This window comes from Alexandromys fortis, unplaced genomic scaffold, assembly GCF_014885135.2.
Source record: "Alexandromys fortis isolate MF-2015 unplaced genomic scaffold, M_Fortis_MF-2015_v1.1 scaffold_73, whole genome shotgun sequence".
Taxonomy (NCBI): Eukaryota; Metazoa; Chordata; class Mammalia; order Rodentia; family Cricetidae; genus Alexandromys; species Alexandromys fortis.
The window spans coordinates 8,064,721-8,089,985 of record NW_026067959.1 but is presented as its reverse complement, the minus strand read 5'-3'; the positions used below and the strand labels follow the sequence as shown (position 1 = coordinate 8,089,985).

Here is a 25,265-nt window from a genome sequence, read left to right as displayed (position 1 = left end):
ACATGCATCACTACTGCTTGGCTTTCAATAGTTATTTTTCTCCTAAATGATTTTTAACTTTGTAACTTACTTTGTATTATTTTTGTTATTTTATTTTCTAAGGTCAATACTGACAATAGTTAAGAGTCAATTGATTTTTCTATATGTGTTTTGGTTCAGTTTTGTTCTTATGATGGTGGCTTATTTTCTCCTTCCCAGTGGTACTGGGCACTGAGCATTTCAGACATAACTGCTTACCCAGATTTCCAAGTAAAATCAGAGAGATACTTTCAGTCAACAGATGTGCACATTGCAACACAGAGGAGAGACATGAAACAGCAAGGCAATACAGCTCTTTCAAAAGGTCATAATTTCTCGGTACTGAACGCAAAGATAATGAAATGGGTGAAGTGCTGGCCCTGTAAAGAACCCAAAGGTTAGCTTGTAAAAAATCATACACTCTGATGACAGAATCAGCAAGCAGACACATGAAGACAATCAATTAGAGACCCAGCGAATAAAGTAGTACAGAAGAGGAAGACAGAAAAATACATGCAAAAGACATAATAAGATAAAGTGAAACTTGGAGGGACAACAACAAAATGCAAGCACTGGACATGGAAACCTAACCAAACCAATAATAAAACACAGTACCAAGCATCACTGGTGGCCTAAACCGTGGAAGAGAAGAATAGCAGGGCAAAGTCAAGATCATACTACCTTCAGATACGACAATATGAATAGGCATATAAATACATGTTTCGTCACAAATTTCAAATGCTCTTAGACATGATCGAGAGACCAAACCTAAGAATCAAATTATGAAAAGGAGTAAACAAAAATCCCTGTATAGAGCCAGCACAAGATACAGACGCACTGATTAATAGAAGAGAATAGAGCTGTGGTTTTCAGCTGTGAGACTTCTTTAGGGGTCAAATGACCCTTTCACAGGGGTCACATATCACATTTTTGCATATCAGATATTTACATTATTCACAGTAGTAATGGAATTATAGTTATTATAGTTATGAAGTAGTAACAAAAATAATTTTATGGTTGGGGAGATCACTACAACATGAGGAACCTGTGTCTTAGAGGGTCACAGCATTAGGAAAAGTTGAGAACCACTGAAATAGAGGATGCAGAAACAAACGCATTCCACTATAGTCATGCAATTCTTGATGAAGTTATCAAAAACATGTTAGAGAAAAGGCAGCAACTTCAAATGGAACCCTGAAAATTGAATATCCACGTGTAGAATAATGAAACTGCATCTCAATCTCCCATCTTGTAAAAATTTATTTAAAATTGGTCAAAAATTTTAATCTAAGACCTGAAAGTTTAAAATAGTTATGAAATATACAGGTAAAACAGTAAGATCATAAGCATTGGGAAGGATCATATGAAAAGGATTCTTAGATCTTAGACTTTGTAGAGCATCTATCCAGGCCTTTCTAGAGAATCCACTGAGAAATTAGAAGTTATTATGATAGGTCTTCTACTTGGTCATTTTACCTTTCACCTTTAATATTCTTTATTTGTTCTCTGTGTTTAGTGTTTTGATTATTATGTGCTGAGAGGAATTTCTTCTCTGGTCCCAGTCTATTTGTTCTGTAAGCTTCTTGTCTTTGATAGGCCTCTCTTTCATTAGGTTATGGAAGTTGTCTTTTATGCTTGTATTGAAGATAATACCTGTGCCTTTGATCTGGGTTAATGCTCTTTCCCTATTCCTATTATTTATAGATTTGGTCTTTTCAGTATCATGAATTTTCTGATTGCTTTGTACCTGGATTTTTTTTTTAGATTTATGATTTTCTTTGACCAAAATATTCATTTCTTCGATTGTGTCTTCAGTGCCTGAGGTTCTTTCTTGCATCTTATGATTCTGTTGGTGAGGTTTGCTTTTGACATTTATGTTCAAACTCTTGAACTTTTCATTTCTAGATTGTCTTCAGTTTGGCTTTTCTTTGATGGATTCTATTTTCACTTTTAGATCTTGAATGTTTTTATTCATTTCTACTATACTTTTTTGTTTTCATAGAGTTCTTTAAGATATTTATTCATTTCTTCTTTAGGGACCTCTACCATATTCATAAAAGCTCATATAAGGTATTTGTCTTTTGCTTCAGCTATGTTACAATATTTGAGATCTACTGTGGTTGCTTGTTGGTCTCTAGTGGAAACATATTATCCTAGCTATTCTTTACTGTGTTCTTACAGTCATGTCTATGAACCTATGCTTGAACAATTGTAAGTCTAGGTGCTGATATGTGTTTGTTCTTGCATTTGTTGAGTGGGTGTATTGTTCCTTAGTTTCTGTTGTCTTCTCTGGTTCTTATAAGAACATGGTGACTGTGTGGTACCTTGTAGGGAATTCTGCTGAGATCCTTCCACTTGTGACCCCTGGGAATTACAAGTAACATATGTTTCTAGGTATTGGAAGCTGGCAATTAGTATGGAGATGGGGGTAGGAGAGTACAGTGAGAGGAGTCCAAAGGAGGCATGTAAGCAGGGTATTCACAATGATCTACTTAGTTCCCTGGGTATAGGAACCAAGCTTGTAGAGAGGCCAACAACAGATAGTCTGCTACAGACCTGGGGATTAGACTAGGGGATTGGATATGGAGGAGATGATGCAGAGGGAGGCTCTGAAGCTCACCTCTATGCTTTGCTGGTTTACTTGCTTTTCAGATGAATTTGGATGGTGGGTTTCCAGAGAATGCCTGCTGGAGTTGGGAACTAGAATAGCAGGATGAGAAAAGCTGACGGAGAACATCTGTGCAATTGCCTCAAAGGTGGGGGGACAGCTAGGTCAGAAGGGGAGGTCACAGCAGGCGGTCTGCTACAGAGATGGGCATGAGACTGGGGAATTGGATCTGGAGAAGAAAAGAGTTGGGTATCTGCAGCTAGCCTACCGTCCTGAGTGATTTAAGGGGGCCCAGGCAATGCCTACTAGATTTGAGGACTGGGAGAATGGGATGAGTTCGGGGAAGGAAGGTTAAAGAGGAAGATCTTTATGATGGGGATGGGGGAAGAGAGATAGGATGTTGCAGAGGTGGTCTGTCACAGAGATGGGCATGAGTGAGACAGGGAGGAAGAGAGGGAAAGGTAAAAATCTGGACTGCAGATCTCAGCCAGGTTTATCTTCTTTCTTTATTTTCAAATACATTACTATAGGTTTATTGATAGCACTCTCTTATTCTTAAATGTTTAATGTTTATTCTTTTTTACTCAATATTCATAAATACATTGTTTTTGAAATATATTAACCAAGAGCTTATCTAGTTAACAATTTAAAACACCAACTTTTGTTTTTACTAAATTTGATACTTATATTTATTTTATTTCCTATTTGTCTTACCATCTACATAATTCTTTTTCATGATTTGGGGATACTTTATTTTCTTCCAGTATATAACGCTACAGTTTATCAATTACTCATGTAATTTTGTCAAAGCAAATCTATTTATCACTTTTAAAAATACAAAAGATTAGTGTGTAGACTGTCTTTTCTTTGAAATTTGTTGCAACCTTAGTTTCCAGTGCATAATGAAATATAGTCTTTGAGAATAATATATATTTTCTAGTTGTTTGATAGAGAGTTTTCTATATGCACTATGGATTAACCTTGATTGTTTAGATTATATCTCTGTTGACGTTGTATTTAATATGCTAAGGGTATTTAGTCATCAATTATTGAAATTAATTTCTTTGTTTCCCACTGTAATTCTGTCAAGTTTGTTCATAGATTCAGAGTACATCTTATTGTGTAGTATTTTCAATTATTTTAATTTCCTGATCACTGTTTTTTGAAAAGGTATCTGTGTATCTGTATCTCTAATTATGTTTTGTAGATAAATAGTATATCCTCCTTCATAAGAATGGTATCCAGTAAAGAATTAGGCCTTGTCCAAAGACAAGCATAACTGTTGTCCTTGGTTCCTGGGATGTAATCTCTAAAGCCTTGATTTTATTATGAGGGTACTTTTGCTTTATATTTGAGTGCTGTGAGCAACACCTCATTCTTTATTCTAATGAGACAAACTTTGCTGCATTCATTTAGCTATGTCCTAGTAGGAGCAGGGTTGTGGGTTTAATTTAAGGTATGGACAATCAATCAATGAACCAGGCCTATACAATGAAGCTTCCTCAGAGTCTCTGGACACTGAGGCTGTGATGAACTTCCTGTGTTTGTCACATATTAATGCTACAGGGTCACTTTTAGTTGGAAATGTATGTCTTTTCTGTGATAAACCTTAATTATGGGTATAATGCTGAGGGTATAAATGCTTGGGGTAAGTTTGAGTTTTTTTTTTTTTTTTAGCAACTTATGAAAACTGTGTGTACTTTGGGAAACTCTTAAAACTTGTTGGTTTTTAGAAGACTTAAAGATTTGGCAGTCTAGAGGACTGTGTCTTCATATAATTTGGCTAATTGAAAGTTTCTGCACTGCCCTGTTGTTATATTTTCTGATTTTATTCTTTTTATTTTATTATAACTTTGATTTTATTAAACTGTGTCTTGTGACCTTTACTGTTTTGAGATTTATATGATTGGTTTAAATTCCCACCTTTTAGCCTCCATCCCTTCCATATATTTATTGAACTTACAAATTTTGCCAGTTATCCTTTAAAAAATAATAGGGCTTCTACTGCAACAGGTATTTCTACTTTTTCACATTGATGTGGCTATTTTCCTTTATTTGTTTAATTACTGTTCCATCAATTTAATTTTTCTTTTCAAAGAGCTGCTTTTTGTTGATTTGGTCTGTTTTATATTGTCTTCTGATATTATCTGTGCCATTCCTTCCATTTTCCCTCCTTTAAGTTGATTTTCTCTTTTCTAGTTATTTTCTTTTTTCTAGCTATTTTCTCAAGATGGTAGACTATTAAGTTGTGACTTTCTAAAACTAATAACAACATATAATGCTGCAAGCACACCTCCAAAGGAGTAACTTATCACAGTCCATAAAATTCCATGTGTTGCATTTTAGTTAAACATTATTAATATTGTTAATTCTTCTTTGACTCACAAATTATTTAGGAAAAATTCATCTGTAAATTGCTGTCATTTATTTCTAATTTAATTATGCTGTGGTTTAAGATCATATTTTATAATTTAATGTAATATTTTAACTAGCTGGAGAACTTCATACATGCATACAGTATACTTTAGGAATACTCTCTCTTTGTTCCCTCTAAATCCTGCCAAATTCACCCCATATTCTCTCAACTTCGTGTTCTCTCTGTCTTTGGCTTCTGATTGTTGTAACCCACTGAGTCCAGTTTGTGCTGGCACATCCTCATGGGAGTGAGATCATCTGTGGGAGCAACATTAACTTAACATGGACCACATCACTAAGGAAAACTGACTCTCCCATCCACAGCAGCCATCTACTGTCAGTATCTCCTTCGCTGGAGATGGAGACTTGTGAACCCCTCTTGTTCCATGCAGGGATGATGTGCGGTTGCCTTGGTGTAGGTCTAGTGTTGCTGTGAGCTCATGAGTGTTATGGCTAGAAGTCACTATTCCCCAATGGTGCCCTCCCAACATCTGGCTCTTTTTTTTTTTTAATGATTTATTTATTTTTACTTTCTGGGCACTGGTATTTTGTGAGGATATCAGATCCCCTGGAGGTAGAGTTACCGGCAGTTGTTAAGCTGCCATGTGGGTGCTGGGAAGTGAACCCAGGTCCTCTGGAAGAACTACCAGTGCTCTTAACGGCCAGCCATCTCTCCAGCCCCCAACATCTGGCTCTTACATTCTTCCCGTTTCCTCTTCCATTATAGATTGCTTACTATACGTTCTTTTCCAGAGCTTTGTGGGAAGGAGTGTGATACAGATTTTTCCATCATTTAAGCACTACAAACACACTTGTTTTCTGCTCTTTAGCCAGTTCTAAGGCTACTAAGGTGGGTGGAAGACCAGCTCTGAATGGAGTTGCATAGAACGCAGGTGATTTGAAAGAAGAAAGGGAAGCAGGGAGGGGCATGGGGGAGTAGGGAAGAAAAGAGGGCAGGGGAGGGCTAGCTACAGCTAACTAAGGAGGACTAAATAGGACTAACAGAAACCTACTCTATAAACTTGTTAAATATATAAGTCCACACACAGGGATTGAATTGCCATAATGCTACACAGGTGATTTTGCTTCTCCAAGAAGCCATGGTTACTCAAACAAAACAAAACAAAAACAGACACAAACTAACAACCCCAATAACAGATTTGTGGGATTCCTCTCCTTGAGTTAGCTGCCAGAGATATTCTGGATACTCCCCAAACAATATGGATTACTTTTATTGTTCTCGGCTGTTCACCAAAGTTTGATGATAAGACTCTTGCTTATATAAGATATATGTTGCACACTTTAATCACAGGATATGAGGAATACAAGATAGCACTGATCAGGGAGCTTCCTTCCTGGTGATTATAGATCATAGTATCAGGAAGTATTATATGCTACAGACTGTGGGTAACGAACAAGCACCCACCAACAATCTTACCCAACTGTACATTCTGTGTGGTACAGTAAAGTCCAGCCTGGTAAGATATGCCCATTGGAGCAATAGTGCCAGGAATGCTATGGGAAATCCAAGCACTTTCTGATGAGAGTCCACCGCACAGGAGGAAATGTATGCCTGTACTGTAAATCTGACCAAAAATTCACGGTTGTGGAGTTCATCCGCAAGGGTGATCCTGATACTATTATTTTGCTAAATGTATACTGTATTAAACATCTTCCCATTGTATATCTCTCTACTCATAGGTTAGTGAAGCTATCAATCTTTCGTATAGGAGCACCAGGTGCACCTTTGCATGAAAGTTAATTCAGAGACTCAGAACTGGTAAAAGTTTTTTTTTTTTTTAGATCAATTAAGAATAAAGAGAAGTTATTGTGCCTCTAATCTTATTGAGCTCTGGATTTCTTCCTTCCTTCCTTCCTTCCTTCCTTCCTTCCTTCCTTCCTTCCTTCCTTCCTTCCTTCCTTCCTTTCTTTCTCTCTTTCCTCTTTCTTTTTTGGTTTTTTGAGACAGGGTTTCTCTGTGGCTTTAGCTTTAGAGCCTGTCCTGGAACTAGCTCTTGTAGACCAGGCTGGCCTCACACTCACAGAGATCTGCCTGCCTCTGCCTCCCGAGTGCTGGGATTAAAGGCGTGCGCCACCACCGCCGGGCAAGCTCTGGATTTGTTATCTGGGATATTATTTTTCCTCCACGTGTAACTTCTTTTAACATTTTAGGCACGGCATGTTTGTGACAATGAATTGCCTCAGTGTCTACATGTCTGAGAAAGTATCTGTTCTCTGACTTTGAAGGATAAATTTCAACTGATGTAGAGCACTAGCTTTATGGTTTTAAGGTGTTTCTATAAACATTTCAGTCTTCCATTCTTGTTGGCATGGCTCCTGATTTGAAATTTCATGTTTCTTCCACTTTCCTCCTCCTCTTTTGCCCTCTCCATCAAGATACTACACCATTTTATTTTGTTTGAAGTTTTTCAGTTTGTTTTTCTTTTTACATTTATATGGGCTTCCTAGGACCACTGCAACAAATCACCATAAACTGGGTGAGTTAAAGAAATAGAAATGTATTTTTTCGCCGATATGGCAACCAGAAGTCCCAAATCAAGGAGTCAGCAAGACTGCATTCTGTGCAAAGGCCTTAGGGAGGCGTGTTCCCTTTGCTCTGCCAGCTTCTGGGGGCTGCTGGCAATCTGCGATCCCTTGGCTTGTGTGTATGTTGCTCTAATTTCTGCTTCTCTGCTCGTTTTCCTTTCCCCCCCCTCTGTGTCTGTTCTCAAATCAGCTCTTTTCTTATCAGGAAAAGATTTAGGGGCTACCCTAAGTCCAAGATGATCTCAGCCTGTGATCCTTAATTTAATTACTCATGCAAAGACAAGTTCCAGGAGTTCGAATTTGGATATGTCTTTTGAGTGGCCACTATTCAATGCACAAGCATTCCGATTTGGGACATTTCCTTTGGTATTTCTCTACGATTACAGATACTTTCTTCTGACCATGTTCAGTTCACTGCTGGACCCTCAAAAGCATTCTCTTTCTTTAGTTTGCTCTCCAATGCTTTGTTTGAATTTTAAATGAAGTTTTTATCTTTCTGATTATATTACCATTTGTTATTGTGTATTGTCTACTTGTACCATTTCCCTTAACATATTAGCTTATTATCCAGCATATTAATCATTTTAAACTCCCTGAGAATTTAAAATCTGTGTCATCTGAGGCCAGTTCCAATGTTTGCCTTGTACACTCACAGTGTGTGTGTGTTTTTTTTCTTTCTTGCCTTTCAACGTACGTTATGGATTTATCATTTTGAAAGTAAGGCATGATGTCCAAGACAATTAAATCTGAGGTGTGTGGGCCTTTAGTGTGGGGTTTTATTTTAATCTGGCTACAAAATAGGCCATCTTTAAAACTTACTGTAGCTGTGGCTGTATGAACCAAATGTTGCAACTGCTCTCATGTTCTCACTGTTCACAATACCTTCTTCGGGTTTCCGTGAGTATTCCTTGTGCTGGAGTCTACATTTCTTAGTTCTTTCACAGCTTGGAGCCCTGTTGCTGAGGGTACAGTGAGAAGTGAGATAGGACATGTATAATTTTATGATTATTTTCCCCTGTGGCTTAGGGTATGCTCTGTGAGCTCAGATTCCTCCCCTGGTTCTCTTCAGGGGCGACAAAGAAACTAGAGAAGGTAGAGCTGGAGAAGCACCTTCCCTCCAGGTGGTGTATACATTGGTAAAATCACTCCCTGGCAAGTAAGACTTGATGAGAAAGCAGGGTCTTAGCATATTTCACCGTGATCACTCTAGCTTCTGGTCACAGCTGTGTCTCTGAACGCATTCTCATGTCATCAAGTGAAAAACTGATGGGTAAAACTCAAACTCAAAGTCCCTTCCCCCAAGGCTGGGTTTCTCAAATTTTTCACTCTCAAACTGTTGAGAACCTCATCCTCAGAAAAGCATCACCGCGGCTGTTTAGCCATCCATGCCTGTTGCGGCTTTTCTTTTTTAGATGAACAGACCTTGGTTTGGACTCCATAGGTTTTTCTCTTCAGTTTGGAGCTGGTAGTCTTCAGGAATAACAGTTATCTGAAGCTAGGGAGCTTTGACACTTCTCACCTTTCAGTGTGTTTTTCTTGCTGTGAGGACATTGGTGAAGTATTATTTTATGTAGACTGTTTATATTGCCTTTTGTTGCACGCCATTCTGAGTCCCCTAACGTATTTGTTACTTTCCTTCTTTCTCAGGATTCCCCTCAGATGGAGAACTTTTGATATTCCTCAGCAGTAGTTGCCTCATACTTCCTGGAGCAATTGAAGCAGGAAGTCCAGTGTTCATTTAAAAGTATGGCCATTCATTGGATGGTTTTGCTATGAGACCCTGTGCTTATTGGGAGAGATTGCCTTCCTGCTGTTAGAGTTTATTCTAATTGCTGCTAAGGGTTGATCAGGTCATTGGTTGGCAATGCCTTGGGGGTTTTCCATTACACTGCTATTTTTCTCCATGTTCCAATTAGTGCGAGAAATCCCAAGGTGGATGCCGAGCAGTGCTGTTGTCTTGTTTGTTGTCCTCTGCCTCTTCATTTCTTGGCTCTGTTGTTTTCTGCAATCTTTTTGTTTATCAATCCATTTGACTTAGTTAATTGAGGTTTTTGCAATATCCTTTTCACCCACCCTGCAATATCTGCCAGATTTCACATACTTCCAGAGGTCTTCTGTTGCCTTCTTGTGTAGAGATTTAACTAGTAAATGGTGTTCTTGGCATTCTCATTTCATCTCAACCATAAGAAAACGTAGCCTGTTTAGACACTAGGAGGGATCTCTCAGACTTATTTTGTCTCAGTAAAGTTATTTGGGGAGCTGGAGAGATGCATGAGCAGTTAAAAGCACTTGCTGCTCTTCCGGAGGACATGGGTTCAGTACCCGGCACATACACGGGGGTCTCACAACCATTTGTAATTCCACTTCCAGAGATATCCAACACCCTCTTCTGGAACCAGAGGATACTGAGTGCAGAGAGTCCACATACATTCAAGTTGGTAAACCCTCATATGCATGAAATAAAAGCTCTAATTATCCGTATGCTATTCAATGCTTGGTTTATAATGTGGACCAAAGAGTTTCTAATTCCCTTAGTCTGCTGTGCTCACAGAAATTTACCCTGCTCTTGGGACTGGGTTTGTTTTTTCTCAGAATTGCAGCTCACTCATAGGCAGTGTCCGGAACTTGCCCAGCATCCTTGAAGTCTTTGGTGTAGTAGCTTCCGGAGATTCTCCCTAAAGTAACTGGTTCCAGTCATGTACTGATGTCGAATCTTGCATTGCGGAGTTTTCTTGTTCCCTTTCAAGAGCTATGCTTTTGGACTGTGTTTTGCCTCTCCACTGGAATCTTGGAGGGAAGACTTTCCTGACTTTTTTATTTACCCCACAATCAGAAGGGTTTTGCATCTACTGTGTGGTGGGTGAATGCACAAAACACTTAATTTCCCTTCAGGCAGGGGAAATGGAAAACCCCCCTTCCACCAACTCTGGCATTCCAAGGCTTTTACGCCTTAAGAAGGAGGTGGTCCTCGGATGTCTTATATACGTATGCTAATATGCCTTTTCTCTGGTCTGCTTTGTTTTCAGTTTTCTCTATTATCCAGTCATCTAGTTGCATCTCATGGAAGAATGTTTGCAAATGAAGTTCTTTAGCCCCATGGTATACTTATTTTAAAGAGACACGCCATTTGAAGTTTATTTCTAAATTGGTAGGTAATTTCTTTCTTTCTTTCTTTCTTTTTTTTTTTTTTTTTTTTTTTTTTCACTCTGAAAGCAGAATTCCACCACGCTTTAGTTGCTACTGTGCTGTGGATGAGGGAGCTGTCATTCCTGGCAATGCATGCATTCTCCCTATGTTGTTTAAAGTGAGCTGTCTCGATTCTCTGGCAGTGTATCTATTTCCTGTTTTACTGGCACGTGTTTGGCGAGGACTTCATTCCTCTGTCCCTGTCTTGCAACACGTTTCCTGTATCTTGCCTTTGGAATTCCTAACAGACACAGTTGGCCCTTCCCACAGAGTCTTTTCATCACTACGTCTTAAAGTCCTACTTTAAAGTCTTACTAGCTTCGCTAGATGTTTTTTTTTTCATAAATGCCATTTTTTTTCCTTTCATAATTTGTGTTCCATCATGACTTACCTTTTGAACGTGACATCATGTTTTTTTCATTTCTTCAAATTGTTCTTCCAAGGGTTGAATAACGCACAGAAGTTAGGAAAAAGGATGCAAAGTTAATAGTCTTTCTAGTTTCACTTCTGTCATAGAGCATTCATTTCTGGTGATGGATGAGTGCATAAAAATATATTTGATAGTGAAAGTATCTGGTGCGAAGTTCCACAGCTTCAGAATCGCTATTCTAACCATACAGAAGCTCAAAGATGTACAGACCATGAGTCTGGTTCATTTTGGTGCATGAGGCTTATTTTATTTGTGATTATTTTTTTATACTAATTTAAGAAATTTTTCTTTAAAGCTGAATTTCAAACTTCCAATATTTTACTTGAGTTTTTGTCTCTTTAATTATCTAAAATATTACACGTACTATGTTCACATGATAGAGTGTCCGTTTTCAGTCTCTGAATAGCAGCGTATGTATTATGTCCATCTTCTTGGGTTTCCATGACAGCATATGGCAGAATGAGCAGCTTGAGCAGCAGACATTTATCTTCTCACAGTTCACGAGGCTAAACATCTAAGATCACAGTTTCACATGGCCCAGGTCTGGTTCAGGCTCTTCAGTGGACTTCCAGGTGGTTGCCTTCGCATTGTTTCTCCAGATTTTACATAGAGATAGAGGCATTTCCACACAGTCAGAGTTATCATTTCTTGTGATGATAAGACCTGTGCTCACAGGATATCATCTAAAATAAATTACCTATTAAAGCATCAACTCCAGAGAACCAACCTCTGGGGCTCAGACTGGGGCTTTAACATACAGATTTTAAGGAATATGATTAGGTACTCAGCAAGTGTCCTTGACTTGTTTTCTTTTTCCTTTTCTTACTTACAGAGCTTGCCTTGAGAAAATTTATTCCAGAGACCTGTGCTGGAGTTGGGACCACCCTTGACTAGAATTCCTCCACTCTGTTCCAGGCCAAGTCAGTTCTCTGCACGCCTGTTGTTCAGTTAACCACATCCTGAGATAAGCAAGGGAGACAAAGACACCAGAATCTGCGTGCCTTTGGGTCCAAACAGGTTTCCTACTGTGAGGCCCTCCTGTTAGCTCTGAAGGTCTTCTCATCTAGGAAAAACAAAACCGGAGCACCAAATTGTTTACATCATATTTTCTGTTAGATTTGCTCGTTTACATTTTTCAAAAAGTGTTCTGGATGTTCTAGATTCTCTCTCATTGGGTTGAATTCTCGGTCCTTCTTATAAATTAAAACAGAAGATTTCATGACAATAAGCTTGTCCTTTAGAAACTTTGTGTCTCGAAGGTTCTGTTGAAGAATAGATAAACAACTATCAGAGGCTTATAAAACAACAGAAGCAAAGGGTCTAGATAAATAGTACTTTTATTGTGCTTTCTTGAATGAAGTCTGGGAATTGCAGGAGCTTAACATTTTTTTTTTAAATCTAAATAATGTTTTCTCTCTCTGGAATATAAGCATAACATGTTTAGTCTGAGTTAACTTAGAATTTTGTTCGTGATTTGCCATGCATGGCAAAAAGATAGAGAATCCAAAGTTATAAAGGAAACAGAGACATAAGTTGATGCAGAAACACCAAAACGTCCTGGTTAATTTTAGTTAATTACACAGAAAAGGTGCTGAGAGTAAGCTGTGATTCACGAATCTGCCATGTCTCTGTTTCCTTTATAACTGAAAGTTTGTGGTCAAGGTTCTAATGGTCCACCTCTAAGTAAAATGCGTATTTTCTAAGATGAGAGCATTCTTTTTAGAAAGTAAACAATTCCCAATTTAAAAAAAAATAAATGCAGTCCAATGAAAATTTCTTCATTGCCCTTAACTGTTGTTTATTGATTTTTTTTAAACCTTTATTTTCTGCTAAAGACTCCATTAATGAACACACATTGTACTTGTCAATTTTGTCTTTTTGATAAATTTTCCTTCCCTATGATGCTGTTTGGAACAGGTGCCCAGCTGAGAATCTCTTGTAGCAGGTCAACCTTCGCATCCTGTCTATTTTTTTCTGTCACTATTATTTAACTGTTTTATCTACTTTCAGTAATAGAGTTGGACAGTTTTGATTGGATTAGGATTACGCATTTTTGGTAATAATGGGCCATGAACAATTTTTATTTCATACTGTATAATATTACTTAAAAAACACTAAGTTGTCTCACACTACGGATGCTAGATGGCCATGGGGTTTAGAAGATATATTTTTCATCATTTGTAAGTGTTTTGGGGTGGTTTTACTTAGGATTTGAGTTTATTCTTTCCCAGTGATTTTGGGGGGGAGGGAATTCTATAATCTATTTGGTAATTCTATAATCATGCTTTCATGATTCTTGCCTAAATAATAAACCAGTTTCTAATCCTGAATAGGACCAGAATCAAGTCCTATGTCCCTTAATAGATAAAACTAGAACATCTTTCTCTGGTCAATAGCATTTGGTGCCTACTTCTATTCCTAGCTTGGCTTCTTATACACTAATGAGATGCAAAACACAACTTCTCCACTTAAGAACCTTGATTTATGTATTCTCATTTTTACTTCACACACACACACACACACACACACACACACACACGGTTTGTTTAAGAGTTAGTTCTAGGAGGTCAATATAATTTATTTGGCCCCATTATTAGGTCTGTAGATATAAACCCAGGAGACACATCAGAGGAGAAAAGGAAGAAAGGGAAGAAGAAGAAGAAGAAGAAGAAGAAGAAGAAGAAGAAGAAGAAGAAGAAGAAGAAGAAGAAGAAGAAGAAGAAGAAGAAAGAAGTCAATCTTATTAAGAAGGATTCTGTATTGGAAACAACACTTTTTATCAGCATTATTTGTATACCTCTTGTTACTTCGTCCTTGAAAAGGGCAGTACTCTTGTGGCGAGTATGTTTTCCGATTATGAAAGCCCATTTATGAAATTATCAAAACAGAAACATCTGATTGGGCAAGAAGTATGAACAGGAAGACTTTTTAAGTGCCTCTCAGGCTTCCGTCTTGCAAATTCAAGCTAAGTCATCTTGAAATGATTAGTTCTTTTAATAAAAAGTCATGACTATAAAAATGGTATTTCTTTTATTTTCATAAATTGAATCTAAATTATTTACACAAATGAGTTTTGATTTCTCTACCGTTTTGAACCTCTTCAACATTGAAACATTTTCATTGTTTTGAAGATGAATTTTATTTTTGAAAAACAGTTGGAATTTGTGAACTAGGCCTGGTGACTAAGAACCGTGAAATAAACAAAATAATAACCAATCTGGTAACAACAGAATATTTTCGCCGAAAGTACACACAATACTGCGGCTGATTGTGTCAAAGTTCACAACTATTTACAAATATCAAATGCTCAGGATTTATATAGTTTATTGGTTTACTATCTATTTAGTAATCATATAAGACAAGCATTATATCTTGATTATGACTGCTGGAAAAGCGGAAAACGTTTTGCTATATCTTGCCACTGGAAATTAAATAGGTCCCCCTCAGGTCTTTCTGCTGTCTGTTCCTGTTCATGTCACCGTTGTCTTGTTAATTCTGTCACCCTTGCTCACAAACATCCTGTTTGTGAATATGACCCATGGCATAAGCCCAAGTTCTATCCATCAGAGCATTGTGTTATGTATTCCCAGGATCTGACATTTCACATTGCCTTTCTTCTGCCAGTAAGGATGGCAGACTTTTCCCCCCTTCTGTGTAGAAGTCACTGATTCGGTAATTATACATTTATCAAATATTTATTACACCCAAGACAATATATGAAAGTATGAAGATGATGGTGAGATCTTTCTTAACCTAAAGGAGAACAGGCTAATTATCAGGGCTTCCAAGTAACAAACACTAATCTAATACAATGTGATAAAGGACAAAGATACTCTAGTCCTCAGATAACTGCATGACTGACAAATATTCAGTCCACTGTTGCTTGTCAATGCTATTTTTTCTTTCCATTCTCAAATAAAATAAAGTTGATGCTGCATGGCTTCATCAACCCCTCTCCATCTTCTTCATCATCAGAGCAGGGTCTCTCACTTAAACCCAGAGCTCACTGATTGAGTTCGTTAAGCTAGCCAGCTTGCTCCTGCTGTTCCCTATATTCCCCTCCAGGGCATGACTATTAGTATTACAAGGGGCTGCTACACACAGGACATTTCTGTCGATGCTGAAAAGTCAGGCTCTCTGGTCCTCACACTCGTGTGGCTAGTAATTTACCCATTCTCAATTCTTTATTTCTTTGGTTTGTTTAAAAGATTAGTCATCTTGGACTACTTGACTACCTCAACCGATAACTACCTAACTTCTTAAAATAGCTAAACAATACTATCTCTTTCTGGAATATGCACGTATCCAGTGTGGAGATGGGGTCGTTTTGATTTTTCTCTGGTAACTCTGTGAGAACTGAGGATGTAGCTTTCCATGTGAGAATCCACTCATTGTAGGAAGTGTCAAATATTCACAAGTGAATAGAAATTTGTTTGATCTGAAAGTGCAAAGAAACTGTCCTCCAGCTGTTCCTTTATTTGGGGATATGATTTGAGTTACAAGTCCTAAGGGAACTATTTGCTTCTTTGCTTAGGTTTTGTTTGTTTTTCTTGTTTTGTTTTCTATTAGATTGTATTTTGATATTTTTAACTTGTGGTTTGAGTAGATTCCATGAGATTACAAGACACATACACTTTTTTTCCTTACTTTTTGGTAAAATGTCAAGCACACTATTAGAATATTAGAAACATTATTAGTTCTTAAAATGTGGGCTCATTTTCTTTTCACTGTGGCCTCTAAGCACGTGCTCTCAATTTTCTTTGGTATATGTTAAAATGCGAATGATCAGCTGATAACTATTTGTTCCAAACCTACAGGATTCCTGGATGTTTAAAAATTACCTAAGTCAAGAGACACTGGGTCCCCGCTGGGAGCAGCTGCCTCCACTTTGCCTGTTTGTCCTGTTTGTCTTTGTGTCTGTATCTGTCTGTCTGTCTATCTGTTCCAAAGTTTGTCTTCACTCCAGATCTAAGCCTCTTGAGGACACCTACAACCCAAGGGTCCCCTCCCACAGCAGGCTGTTTGCCCTTCCAAAGGTTATGCCTCCCACTCCTTAAGGCGTGACAGCTGGGTATTCAGAGCCAGTGCTGCATCCTAGATCCGGAAGGGCTCCAAAGCTTGCCCAGGTTTCTCCCTCTGCTTCTATCTTCATTGTTTTCTCCACGCTAGGTCCTGTGGTTCCAAGGTCGCCTGCTCCTTTCATGCCATGGCCAGGATTGTCTTTTGGCTTCAAATTTTTAGGGCAGGTTGATTTGATCTTGATTTATCAGAAGGTTGAACAAGTAGAAACATTCCTAGGATGGGAGACCTGTGATAGGTATGCACTATGCTCTGGGCCTGGAAAGTAGGTGGGGTCAGGCTGCTGAAGACAGCAACTGTTGTGGTGATCTGCGCATTGTTGCTGTGGTGGCCGCTGGCAACTTCCTGTCTGCCTAGCAAACCCTGGACTGTCCTTTGAATAGAAGGGCTTTGCTGGGCTTTGTGGCTGAGGTATAGACACCAACTCTGAGGTGAAGACTAAGGAAGAACCTTGAAGTGTGGGCGGTATCCTCAAGCAGTAGGGACGGTTGCTCCAAGAAGCCCTCACAGATTCTGATGACTTTGGCTTACAGTTTCCAATAGATCTAGTGAGAGCGAAGGCTGTGATGTAAGGAGCCATGATTCTCACTGATTATATGTTCTTTGAGAATAAAAGAGGCACTGTGTCCTCTGCCATGACAAGATGGAAGCCACCTCAGTATGAGGAGACCATCACCTCAACCAGAATTTAAGACCTTCACCTGCCCTCTTGCTCCTGAGGCAACCTTCTCTTTGGTATACAATGTAGCAGAGAGACAGGGGTGCCTGGGTGGTTGGGAGCCAATGTGTCCCATCCCTTCCCTCTACTCCCCCCTCCTTCACTGGTGGCCCTGTGAAGAGTATGTATGAGAACCCTTCCTCACTGGGTTTTCCTGCCTTCTATCAGTTCCTATGCACGCAAGAATATTAGCTTTTGAACTTCCCTCTCCCCTCCTTCCTACCTTCCTCCAGGACCTCTGCACAGAAGGAGGCATTTGTAATCCATGCCTAGCATTTTCCCATTGGGTTAGTGGATAAAAGGATAGCAGGATCAAATATGGCTGACCTGAAGCTCTTCCCTTACGTTACTTCAGCCTACTAGTTTAGCTTCAGACTTGGCACTTTGAAGGGTTGCTGCCTCCTCACCAATAGCTGTAGCTGTTGAGATCCAGTGCCACCTTCTAACCTGTGCCCTCTGGTGCTTTCTAAGGTGTCACATGCCTTATTCAGCTGTTAACCCCTTCTTCCCCCAACTGTAGGAAGGAACCTGTGTCTTTACGTGTTGTACTTATAAACTGCAAATTTTTACCGTTGGGCAGAGGGTAGAAGAAACTGGTGTGGGATAAGACAAAGGGAGTGGCAACAGCTGGGCTAGAGTTGCTATCCCTTAATCTATACGTACTTGGGTTAAAGAAAAAAAAACATTCCTTAAGTCAAAAAAAGAAAGAAAGAAGGAAGGAAGGAAGGAAGGAAGGAAGGAAGGAAGGAAGAAAGAAAGAAAGAAAGAAAGAAAGAAAGAAAGAAAGAAAGCCTACTGAGGTAAAGTCAAATCAGCATTAAGCTATCACTCTAGTCTGGATAACGGTCCACACACAAGTGAAAGGGAGCATTCACTCTCCTAGCCCCCTTAGCTGTTAAAAATATGCATGCCCAAGGTTAGAACAGTTATCACAGAGCCCCTTCATCTCCAGACTGTTGCTGGTTTATAGGTGCTGATTTTATTAACTTTAAAGAGTCTTTCTCTCATCTGTGTTATTAAGATCAATATCCAACTCACTTATGATGATGAAGAGCAAGATAGCTGTAGGAAGTGCTGTTATCGTGATATTCGCCGAAGAGATGCAACATTTCCGCATGTCAACATCAGTCTCATGAAAATGTAGAAGGATTAGAGTTGGGTAGTTACACTCACAGCAGACAGAAGTCTTGCTCTTGTGGGATAAGAACAGGGGGATAAAATAAACCAAGGAACAGTAAAGAAGCGAAATATATTCTCAACATATTCCGGGCCAGTAAATTGAATCAATGAAGTCGGCATCATTCCCTTGGTGGAATCACTGGTTCCATTTTAAAGATCCCGCCCCCTACAGGAACCTAGTCACTCCCATGGGTATTCAAACCCAAGCAGGAAATTGTCACCAGGTGGCGCCAAACTTCAGCTAAGGTTGAGGTGAATTTGAATCATGTGTGGATCTTGGTTTCCTAGGCTGGGCCATTTTGGGGGACATTTTTGTTTTATTTTATTTTTATTTCGAGTCATCTATCACTTTATGGGCAAATGCTGTAAGTTTCGACAACTCCTCCATGGTCCATTTGGGTAAAGTTAAGAACCTTCAGTGTTGTTCAAACTAAGACTTCTTACTAATTTTTTTTTCGGTCTTGTTTTCTTCCTTCTAAGCCCTCACATTCATTCACTTGGAAAGACCAACTGTTTGTTAAGTTTCCATCTCCCCATGCCTTTGCCAACCCTCTTCTTTCGTCTGGGATACATTTCCGGTCACAGTCTTTGTATTCTAGATCTAATTAAAAGCTTTTCTCTGGAAAGGTCAAACCTGTAGTCATCTACGCCCGGAAGTGTCACCTTCTATGAGCCTCCTTGGAGCTCTTCCACCTTTTCTCAAGGCAGAGTTACTGGTCTCAGTTCTCTAGTTTTCCCAAGCACATTGTTTGCGTTTGTCATAGTTATCACATTAAGGTTTCTTTATTGTGTTTGTCAGGTTTCTATTCAGTAGGAAGGCCATCCAAGCATAGGAACAAGTCAGGTTTTTCATTTTTGCATCATCGTTGGCTGACATCACACTGGTCTCACGCTATGCCTTTAAACACATGAAATGATGTTTAATGGCCTGCACATGTTTAACTTGTAAGGCGTATTAAGTTTCAATAAATGAAAGCAGGTAAACATAAACAGAAGATGACGATCATCTTTCTAAAACAGGAATAATCTTTGGGAAGTAAGTATAAGGCCTGTGTTCTTTGTTTTGTCTGATTGCAGCTATAACAACATATTCATAAGCATATGAACACATGTTCATATATTGATGATCCATAATTGTGTGTGTGTGCGTGTGTATGTGTGTTCTTCTTAGATTTGGGATATTAATAGGACAAAACAACTATATTTGGGGAATAACCGTATTTCCTTTACGAATGATGCTCTTTCTGTACGAGGGAATTACAAATATTTATGGATCCACTTTCTCCTAGCTACTCTCTTCCCTACGCTGATTATCACTAAATAACAACTGCCGTAGAGTTTTTTATTGACACCTAAAGTCCTACAGCTAAGGTGCAAGTCATGAGGTCATTTATGTCCATGAACCAGAAAGGACTATAGTGATGGCTCTGAATTTTACAGACAGGGGAATATAGCATAGAAACTTTAGGTGAGCCTCCAGTTTATTCATGGCAAAATAGTAAACAAGAGTCCCTCTCCTTTCACTGTTGCGGAGCTGCTCTGACCCACGGAGTAACAGGCCATCTTGAGTCATTCACTTGGTGAGATGTGTTAACAAATACGAAACACAGTGGGAGGGAAAAACTGCAAGTGGCACACAGGACTCTAACCCTTCAGCTGAAAAACCCTCCCACTGGAATGTAAGCTTAGCTTCTAATTCCATGCCTGGGCTTTGGTTCTTAGGCCTCCGCCATGCTCCTGTGAAATGCTTTGGAGATGCTCTCCAATCCTTTCTGCTTTTGATCTGCTCTGGGATCCTATTTTGGCAGTTGGAGGATGTGGAGTATCCCACAGGGACTGTTTGCTTTCTTATCTAATCTTTAGCACATCTAGCAGCAAAACAGGCCACTTGCTGATATGGCTCTGCCAGAGGAAGGTTGTCTGAGGATACACCACTCCTGTCTTTCAGTGTGCAGTTGGAGAAATAACTGGAGGCACCCCCAGCTCCTGACTGCATCGCGCTCTCTGTGAGCCCCGTTTTACATCTCTCCTCGAACGATAGGGTCCAGCTTGGCATCCAACAACTGTTTTCTGAATAGGATTAGCCTTCTGTTTAGGCAGCACAAGTTAAGAAGCCTCACAAAAGCAAACTCGATGTTTTTGTTTTGTTTTGTTTTCTAATTCTTCACTACCTCCTCACTTGTGAAATACTTGGCACAGCTCACTTGGCCCAAGCTTTTCACCTGTTTCTCCTTTTCTCATTGCCTTAGTCACTTGTAAAAGTCACTCTGAAGGAAAAGATCCATTGCTGGCTGTGCTGTATTCTCCTTTGATCACACGGGAGTTGTTTGGTTAAAGCTTCATACTCTCCGAGCCTGTCTGTGATAAATAAGCATTAAAGTACCCATGAGGCCCCTCAACTTGTAAAAGGGATGATACCAATTTGGGAACTGCTGGGTTCCCTGGTTTACTTCAAAGAGGAGGTCTTTCTTGGCAGGCTCAGCCACGTGCTAACAAACCAGAAACACTCAGTAGGTTGCAAGCAATGCTCAGAAAGAAAATAAATTTGTTGTCTACTCCAGAAGCTTTAGAGTCCATTATACAAGCTCAAGAAAAGAGGAATGAGGCGGGTAGACATTGGTGACTGTAGGAGCTCCTGGCTCCAGTAACAAGCTAGAACACTTTCTGTTGACATGATAGGTGGCCATAGCAAAAAAGCCAGACGTGATTTACCTTTGGGCAATGGACAAAGGTTGCTGATTAGTTTGCTATTGCTCTCTCCACGTGCAGGGTGTTGCTTCCTGATTCCTCCTGCTGAGAAGGCAGCAGGTGTCCCAGGGACACTGTAGTGGTGTTTTCTGAGTCTTGTCACAGATACAGGTGATCAGCAGGGGTTAGTTTAGGTTTATGTTTCTGCCAGTCAGTGGGATAATAAAGTGAGAAACCCAATAACCTATATATCTATATATATGTCTATGTTTATAATGGTGGATATTCAATTGAAAAGACTGCTTATTCTTCTGATAATAGTTATTTAAATCGTGGATTAAATGACCATGTCTTTATGGCATAGTAGAGAAACAGAAGATAGACAGCAGCCTTTCTTTACCAAGCAAAGAATTCTTGCTGCATTTAGATGAGTCTTTGTCAAATTAGAACAGTTTCAAGTAACTGAGACCATGATGCTGAACTTCGTTCTTTTAATTTCTGGATTGTTGGTTTAAGTTTCTGTCAGGCCTCTCTTCTAAGTTTTTTCAAGCATTTGTTGAAAATGGTCAGCCGGGTGATGGTGGCACACGCCTTTAATCCCAGCACTCAGGAGGCAGAAGCAGGCTCCAGAGCTATGCTGAGAAAAACTGTCTCAAAAAACAAACACACAAACAGCCGGGCGGTGGTGGTGCACGCCTTTAATCCCAGCACTCGGGAGGCAGAGGCAGGCGGATCTCTGTGAGTTCGAGGCCAGCCTGGTTTACAAGAGCTAGTTCCAGGACAGGAACCAAAAAGCTACAGAGAAACCCTGTCTCGAAAATACAAGCAAACAAACAAAAAGGAAAGAAAGAAAGAAAGAAAGAAAGAAAGAAAGAAAGAAAGAAAGAAAGAAAAATAGTCTACAGTTACATGCATCAGGGACAGAGGAACACACAGATGCAGAGAAATTCCAGCACAGGTAAAATCCCTAGTCCTTGGCACCTGTAGCTACCCTCCAGTGTGCACTAGTATGATCAAGTACGTCTGTTCTTTATGGGTAGAATGGCATCCTTTCTCTCTCTCTAAATTATGATTATTGATCAAAGTTATTGCTACATCTTTGCCTTCTTTGAGTATAGGTGGGGTGGTGATACACGTGTGTGTGGTACATGAGTTCTTGGGGCATGGGGTCAAGGGTGAGGTTGGGTGTCTTCATTGGTCACTCTCCAATTTACCTTTTGAGATAAGACTGTTCCTTGAATCTGGGGCTCACTGAGTGGTTAGGTGCTCTTTCCAGCAAGCCTGAGGTCTCCAACTCCTTGACACTGGGTTTGTTTACAACGCTGCAGCGCCTAGCTTTTGGCACGTTTGGTGAGGATCTAGACTCAGGTCCTCATGCTTGTATGGCAAGCAAGTTATCAAGTGACCATCTCCCTAGTCTCTTTATTTATTTAAGACCAGGTTGAGCATTAGTTCTTTTCTACAAATTTAATTCATGTTTATATCTTACTACATTTAGTATATCATAAAAGACTACCCATTCAAGTACTTTTCTATGGAAGATAGTATCTTAAACTTGTTTTTCCTCTGTTTCTGGTATAACTCACATTTTACTGCTGGCCAGGTAAAGAAGAGTCATAATTTAATACAGGAAAAAGAAAAAAATGGGGGAAACTCAGGGATTGTGGAACGTAAACATTGGAAGGGTAAGTCGGGAGGGGGAACATTTTTCTCACTGAATGAATAACTTAATTTTCAGGATGTATGACAGTCTACTGTCCCAGGAAATGGGCATTTCTATATTCAGTGTTTGTATGATTTTTAGTTCCATTTCTGCTTAGGTATCTTCTGTAGCTTGAAGATAACTACCCTATTTTCTTAGTTCATAAATAAAGTAATATTATGTTAAATATATCTGCCCACATTTTACCCATTGCTCACTTTTACCTTTTATATCAACTTACCACAAATCCCATACCTCTTCTTTATAATATATCTTAGATTCGATACAGATTTCACATTCTCTCTAACTATTTCTACATATTTTAAATATATTTGGTTCTTTTAACTCTTGGAAAATGTTTTCATGCATTCTAAATAGACTACTTGATAGTAGTTAGCAAATATATTTTGATAACAATAAATACTGGATGTTATCAAAAAAGATGACGTTTTCTGTGGGTATCAAATGAATTTAAACTGGATAACTTCAGAAGCTTTCTGGCTAAAGACATTGGTCTTCTCACTCAACTTGTTAAAGTCTTTATTTAGACACACCTGCTTGGATTTATTGTGGGAAGACCACAGACAAACGATTAAACTTGAGATGTTTCAGGCAAAACATGCTAGTTCTTACTGTAAAAAAGAAGGGACATTTCTGAGTCACTGCAGTCTTGGAATGCAATACCAAACAAATGAGAACCAGACCACAAAGAGTGGGGCCAAGGACATCATTACTGAGTGAGTAATATGAGCAACTTGCATAAACTGTGGCCGAAACCGAGTTTTTAGCAGACAACCATAACCTTTTGATTGCATCAAGAACAGTTAAAAGCTCTTTAATCTGCATGTTGTTCTTCAGGAAAGAAAAATTCATCAATCCAATTCATAATCTCAGAGATCTGTGCTTCTTCAGATGGAGTTAACCTGCCTTTCTGATTCTTTTCCTAGTTAGCATCAAAAGCTGTCATAGAGAACTAGAGGACCATGCTTGTTTCTTCCACCTGGCAAAGGGGAAGCATGGTCCAGGTAACAGGGCCATTTCCCTTCCTTTCCAGTGTCTTGTCATGGACTCCTCCAAAGCATTAGATAATAGAACAGGGTATGTCTTACCTTTGAGTAGTTGTGTGATACACTATGTTCTCATCATTTAGAAAATAGATTTTTTTACGTCATGATCATTTCTTTATTTTGATGAGTCATGTGTTCCACAATCCTTGGAGTCTTCTGGCTTCTTCAAATAAAGAAAAGGCAAAAACACCTTTTCTAGGAGGACACTCTCCCTTGCCCTGTGCTGACCTTAACTTGCATCAATCCCTCTGCCTCAGCTTCCTGACCATCTTGCCTAGCTTTCTTTTTCTTTTTCTATTTCTTTTTCTTTTTCTTTTCTCCCCTTTAGGGCACTCTGTGTTTTGGAAGCAAAATATATTGAAAGCACCTTCCATGGCAGAGAATAAACTTTTCCCTACCTTGTCGTATACACTTTTGTATTCCCTAACAACTACTTGCTAAGGATTCCATAATGTATTTTGTTCTTTTTTTTTTTTGATGTCCTAAATTGTTTACTGGGTATGAATTTTACAAATATTACATGTATTGGCGGTAATGGTGGTGTTGGAGAGTGCCTTCTCCAGGCTTCAGGGCCACTAACAGTGTGATAGAACTCGTGGCCCTTTTCAAAGCCATAGATCTCCAGAGCAGCAGACACCAGTCCACACAAATCTCTGTGTTTGTGGATTGGTTGGGTGACCCACTGGGTTCCAGGACTTCTTCTGATAGTTTATGGAATGGATCAATGAGGATAACCTCAAAAAATTTGTCTGTGAGATCTTCACCAACCCAGTAAAAAATTAGTGCTCTCAAAGTCCCCCAGGGTTCAGCTCTTTCCTCAGCAGCACACTGAAGGCTTTGGGCAAACATTAGCTGGTTGATGCCATGATAGCCAGGCCTGCTGTAAGTTGAACCTTTAGGAACCAGGTGTTTGTGGTCATATGACAGACACAAATTCTGCATATGACATAACCGTGCTTAGCCTTGTCTCTCAGCATTCATGTTTTATCAGACCGGTGGTGCAGGGAGCTCCCTGCTATGTCTAGAGCTGGTAGTATTTTCAGCAGTGGATCCTCAGAAAAAAAGTGCATCAAGTCGGAGTGTTTCTTCTTCCAAAGTTCCTGGATGTATTTATATACCTTCATTTGGCTCACCTGATGACTGCCACCAGAGTAAAGGAAGAAACCTTTCTCCATATTTTATAATTTTTATTTTGGAAAAATGTCACACATTATTTACTACCTAAATAGAATATTTATGTTCAAAGTACTGCATATATTTAGAACACCGGTTTATGTACTAGGCATCACTAAAAACTGTCTCCTAGTTGGAATGGGTTTGCTATTTTATTCTTTATTCATGTTTGAATGAGAGTCTATGTTGTTTGGAAAAAAAATTTCCTCTAAAGAAGGAAATTTAATGATTTTCTTAAGAAGCATTTGATATATTTTTTCATCATTCAAAAAAATATTTTAACATGCCAACCACAGTTTCCCCTGCGTCTTCTACTCGTGCTTGTCTCTCCCTGCTTCCCTCCATCCAAATAGCTCCCCCATCATTCTCCGTCTCTGTATTGCCCGCAATTTTACCATCCTTATCCCTCATGTTCCCATTCCCCCATCCCCTCTCTTTTACTCTCCCTTCTATTT

The 25,265-nt window shown here is 39.2% G+C and overlaps 1 pseudogene; it reads right to left on the bottom strand.

Annotated features, from left to right (window-relative positions):
* Positions 1–24,153: 24,153 nt before the first annotated feature.
* Positions 24,154–24,761, bottom strand: LOC126507952 (60S ribosomal protein L15-like; annotated as a pseudogene).
* Between the last annotated feature and the right edge of the window lie 504 nt (positions 24,762–25,265).